Raw genomic sequence first — 7,675 nt, 5'->3', positions numbered from 1 at the left:
ACCAACATCAGCAGCTCCGGAACTGGTACCAGTGGCCCCAGCAGCAGCAGACCCAGGAGCAGCAGTGGCAGACCCAGGAGTGGCAACAATAGCAGACCCAGAAGCAACAGCAGTTCCAGCAGCAGGGGTGCTGATCTGCAGGGCCCCAGTTTCCAGGCTTGGTTTGCCCTGCAGGAAAAGCCAGTGCCCAGCTCCAGAAATCAGAACAACAGCCCGACGACCCAGGCAGCAACTTGACTGAGACCAAAATCATCCAAGGTAACTGGGTTTGCACCAGGGAAGGGTCTCACTTGGTCACAAGATGACTGGGATCCCTCAACAGTCCAGAAATCTTAACCTCTGTGTTGATAGAGGATCTGGTTATTATAATAACTACTCTGGCATACATACTTGGGGCTGTTTTTGACTGAATGGGAACAGAGATTAGTGAACTTTTAGAATCTACTGGTGTTTTATTCCACTCAACCAACTTGAATACTCCCATAGCAGGGAAACTCAACCACTAGGGGCACCTTTGTAGATACTCTCAGAGTCTTAAGAGCCACATCTAACACCTTAAGCTCCTACCCTGAAAATATATAACATCAAATCAATTGATACAGCTAAGAATACACAGCTATTTAGAAAATCCAAGCATTAACTTAATCCGGGATGCAAATATATATACATTATAACACAAGAAACACTAAAAAGCAAGACAATATAAATCCACCTAAAAGTATTAATGCATCAGAAATTGCCTCCAGTGAGAACGAGTTAGAGGAAATGCCTGAAAAAGATTTCAAAAGAATGATTGTAAATATGTTAAAAGAAGTCAGAGAACAAATCAAAGGAGTCAAAGAGGAACTTAAAGAGGAAATCAAAGGAATCAAAGAAGATGCAAGACACCAATTTCATGAAATAAAGAAGGCAATAGAAGACATAAATAAGGAAATAGAAATCATAAAGAAAAAAACAGTCAGAATTATTAGCAATGAAGAACACAGTTAATGAAATAAAAAACTCTGTAGAAAATCTCACCAGTAGAATGGATGAAAGAGAGGACAGAATATCTAAGCTAGAAGACCAGGTGGCAGATCTAATACAGTCCAACAAAGAGAAAGACAAACTTATAGAAAAGTATGAGTGGGAATTTCAAGATATTCGGGACACTATGAAAAGATCAAATATTAGAATTCAGGGCATAGTAGAAGGAGAAGAATTTCACTCAAAAGGCATAGTAGGTGTCTTCAACAAAATCACCGAAGAAAATTTTCCCCAAATTGGGCAAGAGGTGCCAATACAGATACAGGAAGCCTTTAGAACCCCAGCCAGACAAAAGCTGGAAAGAACCTCTCCTTGCCATATTATCATCAAACTTCCAAACACACACACCAAAGAAAAAATATTGAAAGCAGTTAGAGAGAAAAATCAAGTTACCTACAAAAGCAAGCCCATGAGGATTACAGCAGATTATTCAACACAAACTTTTAAAGCCAGAAGGGCTTGGGATGATATATTCCATGTTCTGAAAGATCACAACTGTCAACCAAGGTTACTTTATCCGGCAAAGTTATCCATTCAAATAGACAGAGAAATAAGGACATTCCATGACCAAAGCAGGTTAAAGGAGTATTTGTAGACAAAACCAGCTCTACAGAAAATACTTGATAGAATCCTCCATGCTGAAGAAAAGGGAAAGCACACATATAAGGAACCTAGAAAAAACAAGCAATAGTCAAATACTAGTTAACAGAAGAGATCACAGGTAGAACCAGAACCACAAAAAAAAAAAAAAAATGGCAAACATAAATACATACCTTTCAATAGTATCTCTTAATATCAACGGCCTCAATGCCCCAACGAAAAGACATAGATTCGCAGACTGGGTTAAAAAGCAGGATCCTACAATTTGTTGTCTCCAAGAAACTCACCTTTCTACAAAGGATAGACATTACCTTAGGGTAAAAGTTTGGAAGATGGTGTTTCAAGCAAATGGGCCTAGAAAACAAGCAAGGGTTGTTATCCTAAAAAATTAATAAAATTGGAGATGAAAAGGATACCATTACAGTACACACCAGAGAAATTCAGGAAATCATAAGGACATACGTTAAGAATATATATGCTTCTAAATTGAAAATCTGAAAAAAGTAGGTGATTACCTTGATTCATATGACCTGCCAAAATTAAATCAAGATGAGATAAACTCTTTGATTAGACTTATAACTAGAACAGAGATCCAAGCTGTTATAAAAAGGCTCCCATCTAAAAAGATAAGTCCAGGCCCAGATGGATTCACTGGTTAATTTGAGCAGACCTTCATGGAAGAACTAACACCACTGCTTCTCAAACTTTTCCATAAAATAGTAAAGGAAGGAATTCTCCCAAACTCATTCCACAAAGCTAGCATAACACTAATACCAAAACCAAACAGAGTCAGAACACACACACACAAAAAAAAATTACACACCAATCTCCCTCATGAACATAGATGCAAAAATTCTCAATGAAATATTGGCAAAGAGAATACAAGAATATTTCAGAAAGATTATTCACCCAGATCAAGTAGCCTTTATTTCACAGATGCAGAGATGGTTCAACATATGTTAATTGATGACTGTAATACACTATAAAAATGGACTGAAGGGGAAAAATCAAAATCTCAAAAAATGCAGAAAAGGCATGGAACAAAATCTTACATCCCTTCATAGTAAAAGTCCTGCAGAAGCTGGGAGTAGAAGGAACGTATCTCAATATAATAAAGGCTATTTATGACAAACTTACAGACAATGTAATACTAAATGGGGAAAAACTTGAAGCCTTTCCACTAAATTCAGGAAGAAGACAAGGATGTCCACTGTCCCCACTTTTATTTAATATATTACTGGAAGTCCTCGCTATAGCAATAAGGTAAGAGACACTCATAAAAAGGATAGAAATTAGAAAGGAAGAGATTAAATTATTATTATTTGCAGATGATATGATTCTATTCATAAAGGACCCTAAAGACTCTACCAGCAAACTGTTAAAGCTGATAAACACTTTTAGCAATACAGCAGCATATAAAACAAGCACAAAGAAATCAGTAGCTTTCCTATGTACTCACAACAAGCATGCAGAGGATGAAATCAATGATTCTCTCCCTTTAACAATTGCCTCAAAGAAAATAAAGTACCTTGTAATAAACCTAACCAAGGAAGTGAAGAACTTCTTAGAATGGGAACTTCAAAACCCTCTAGTGAGAAATCACCAGACACTAGGAAATGAAAAGTCATCCCTTGTCTTGATTTGGAAGAATTAATATTGTGAAAATGCAAAACTTGCCAAAAACAATCTAAACATTTAATGAAATACTTATTAAAATTCCAATGGCATTCATCACAGCAATAGGAAACACAATCTTAAAATTCATCTGGGGGCTGGAGAGATGGCTTAGCAGTTAAGCGCTTGCTTGTGAAGCCTAAGGACCCGGGTTCGAGGCTCGACTCCCCAGGACCCACGTTAGCCAGATGCATGAGGGGGCGCACACGTCTGGAGTTCGTTTGCAGTGGCTGGAGGCCCTGGTGCGCCCATTCTCTCTCTCTCCCTCTCTGCCTCTTTCTCGCTCTGTCTGTTGCTCTCAAATAAATAAATAAACAAACAAAATTTAAAAAAAAATAATTTGGAAGGACACAAAAAGTCAAATAGCCAAAACGATTTTGAGCAACAAATCTAAGGCTGGTGGTGTTAACATACTTGATCTTAAGCTATATTACAAAGCCCTAATGACAAAAACATCATTCTACTGGCATGAAGAAAGACACATAGATCAATGGAACAGAATAGAGGACCCACAAATTAAGCCAGATAGCTACAGTCATCTGATTTTTGACAAAAATGCCAAAAATATCCATTGTAGAAAAGACAGCCTCTTCAACAAGTGCAGCTGGGAAAACTGGATATCTATATGTAGAAGGATGAAAATATATCCTTGACTTTCTCCATGCACAAGAATCAAGTCCAAATGGATCAGGAACCTTAATATCAGACGTGAAACTCTGAAACTGCTCTAGGAAATGGTAGGGGAAATCCTTCAACACATTGGCATGGGCAATGACTTTCTGAATATAACCCCAATTGCTCAGGCAATAAAACCACTAATCAAGCACTTGGATCTCATGAAATTACAAAGCTTTTGTACAGCAAAGGACACTGTGAATAAAGCAAGGTGACAACCTACAGAATGGGAGAAAATCTTTGCCATCTACACATCTGACAAGGTATTAATATACAGAATATACACAGAACTCAAGAAACAAAATAATAAGAAATCAAACAACCCATTTAAAAAATGGACTACAGAAATAGACAGTTCTCAAAGGAAGAAATATGTATTGCATATAAACATCTTTAAAAAGTTCTACATCTTTAGCCATCAGGGAAATGCAAATTTAAACTACTTTGAGATTCCATCTCACTCCTGTCAGAATGGCTACCAACAAGAAAACAAACGGCAATAAATATTGGTGAGAGTATGGAAAAAGGGGAAACCTTCCACACTGTTGGTGGGACTGCAGTCTAGTATAGCCATTGTACAAATAAGTTGGAGGTTCTTGAGACAGCTGAAAACAGATTTACAAAATGATCCTGATACAGCACTCCTACACACAAACCCTAAAGACTTTTCTCACTAAGCTAGAGATATTTGCACAACCATGTTTTATGCTGCTCTAATTACAGTAGCTAGGAAATGGAACCAGCATAAATCTCCCTCAACAGCTGAATATATAATACAAATGTGGTACATTTACACAATTTATTTCTATTTAGTAGTAAAGAAAACTGAAATTATGAAAATTCTAGGAATGGATGGATCTGGAAAGGATTATACTAAGTGAGTTAACCCAGGACCAGAAAGCCAGACATTGCATGTTCTCTCTCATATGTGGATCCTAGCTACAAATGTTTAGACTTATGGTTGAGCTGGCACCAAAAATTTGCAGCAGAGGCCAGTAAGCTAGAAAAAGGCTATGAGGGAGTGGGGAGAGGGAAGGATTAAGGGGATGATATTGTATATATGCAAGGGAGTAGAATGGCCTAAGTGAGGCCAGGAGAAGAGATTAAGAGAAAGGTGGGAGGATCAATCAAAATTCAAGATATCCTGAATAAGCCATATGAAAGCCTACTTTTTGTTGATAATGACACATCCAGAAGCCATAGATTGCTACTAGGAAATTTTCATTGTCAGGGATGCGATACCTTCCAGTGAGTTGTTGGCCAGGGAAGCCCCTGTTGCCTCCAAAACATTACAGGATATTGCCAAGGCCTTTGGTTTCCCATGAGTAACAGATGGTAAAACCCTATTGCTGAAGATTTCATATGCCTCAGCATCAATGTCACTGAGAAATGAAACTGGTGTTGGGCTGAAACATTCTTCCTTTGGACTATTCAACTGAAAGATGGAAAAAGCTACACTGCATGTAGCCCTATGGAAGACAGAAGTCATCACTGGTGAAAACAGTGGACACTGGAAATCTCAATTTTGGCCAGACAGGCCAAATGAATGAATGGGTGCAATGTCTGCAGTGGAGGAAACCAACTGCTCTCTAATTGTACTGAAGGCCTGCTCTATGGGAGAGAATATATAGTTAGTACTATAAACCTAATCAAAAGCCTGCAGCAGGGGAGCTCATGAGCCTTAGGGGTATAAAGCATGCTCTTATCTCACTAAATGCATTTATTATTTTCATCAAACTGCCCTGAAAGCATTACACTTTATGTTCATATTCATATATTAATGCTACTCTCACTTTGGTTAGAGAAGCTTCTTTTCTCAGATGTGTTGAACATTGGGGATGACCCAAAATGCAACATAATTCTGAGAAGAAGTGATGGAGGAGTGTCCACCACTGAAACATCTCTATCACACTTTCCAAGGCTCAGGGTTCATTGCAGAAGTGGTGGTGGAAAGAATGTAAGCTCTAAAGGAAGGATACCACTCCTTACAATGCAACTGTCCAGACAGAAAATGGCCTTGAAATCCATGACCTTGCAGTGTCTAGCAATACCTACACAAGACCCTCATAATAGGAGAAAAACATGATGACATCAAAATAAAAGGGAGGCTAATGTAGAGAGGGAGGGGATACAATGGAGAGTGAAGTTATGAAGGAAAAGTGGGGGAGGGAATTTCCATGGTTTATTGTCTGTAAGTATGAATGTTGTCAATAAAAAAGAAAAAGAAAAAGATAACACCTCGTTCTGGATTAAAGAATTCACATCTTTTCCTATGGTTCCTGATATTAGATTGAAGTTTCCTCGGCCTCATGTTCCTCAGCTGCAACACAGAACGCTGATGGCATTGCATGCAGCCAGGCCTCTCTGCACCACTCTCATAGAGGAACCATCACAGTAATGTGATCTACTGTTAGTAACACATGCCTTTGTCTTTGATCCAAGATGGTTGTCTACTACTGATAAACTATACTAACATAAATTTTTAGCTTGTGAGAAAATTTAGGCCCTCCAGACACTGAATATTTGTGGCAACAAGGGTTGGCTGCTGACAAAAGCAGGGATTTTTGGAAGGTGAAGAAGGTGCAAATAAGAGAAGACTTTAAAATCCAGAGACAGATAGTGTCATTCAAATAATGGGCAAAGAGATGAGAAGAATCAAATTTCCCCTTGCTGCTCTACCCATCAGTGAATGTTTAGAACTTGAATGATATGAAATAATTTGTGATAAAAATTTAACCTTTTTAGATTGTTTTAGTTTTAGTCAACTTTCTCCTACTTTTACTGACCTCTTTAAAGAATATGGTGATTAGCACTCCATCAAGGTTTTCTTTGTCCAAAGTGCACTGAAGAATGCAAACCTAACTCATTGTCTTGAGGAACTATGAGAAGTAGAAGTGGTAGGGATGAGTAAGGAAGTTTCCATTTTGTAGGTCCAAAGGGATTAAGCAGATAACTTAATTGTCCTGGCAGTACTGATGACCCCAGGTGTTGTTTTATTTTAATTTTAATTTATTTATTTATTATGAGAGAGAGGCAAAGAGAGAGAGAATAGGCACACCAGGGCCTCTAGCCACTGAAAACAAACTCCAGACACATGAGCTACCATGTGCATCCAGCTTATGTGGGTTCTGGGGAATCCTGGGACCTTAGGCTTTGAAGGCAAGCACATTAATGGCTAATTCATCTCTCCAGCCCCAACCCCAGGGTTTAAGAGAAGAAAATTATGCTGACTTATCAGGAGGACAATTGGCACACCCATATAAAGTAACCATCCTTTGTCTAAATCATCAGCCTATCAGGAGCCCCTCACATATCACTCCAATCCACCCTGATTTGATAATTTATATGACAAGACAACAGACCGAAGAGCCACTGGCTTGGAGAGTTTTAGTGCCCAGTGAGTGTAGGGCATTCTAACCCACAAGCTAAATCTATGCAGAACTGAGAAATGTAGGAAATGTAGTTGTGTTAATTTTACCTGGCAACAGGCAAACAAATGTCTATTCACCTAAAATTAGGCAGCAATGGCAGATCAAAGTATGATTACACCAAAGACCAACTTTGGGGAGCTACTAAGTTTATCAGTGTTATTTAAAGAGGATACATTAGGGGTTACTTACAGAAGCATGGATAACTCAAAGGTAATTGCACCAACAAAAAGCCCACCACAGTGTGGGTGAAAACTAGCAAAAGCCGCATC

This window comes from Jaculus jaculus, chromosome 17, assembly GCF_020740685.1.
Source record: "Jaculus jaculus isolate mJacJac1 chromosome 17, mJacJac1.mat.Y.cur, whole genome shotgun sequence".
Lineage (NCBI taxonomy): Eukaryota > Metazoa > Chordata > Mammalia > Rodentia > Dipodidae > Jaculus > Jaculus jaculus.
Note: the sequence above shows the minus strand (reverse complement) of the source record.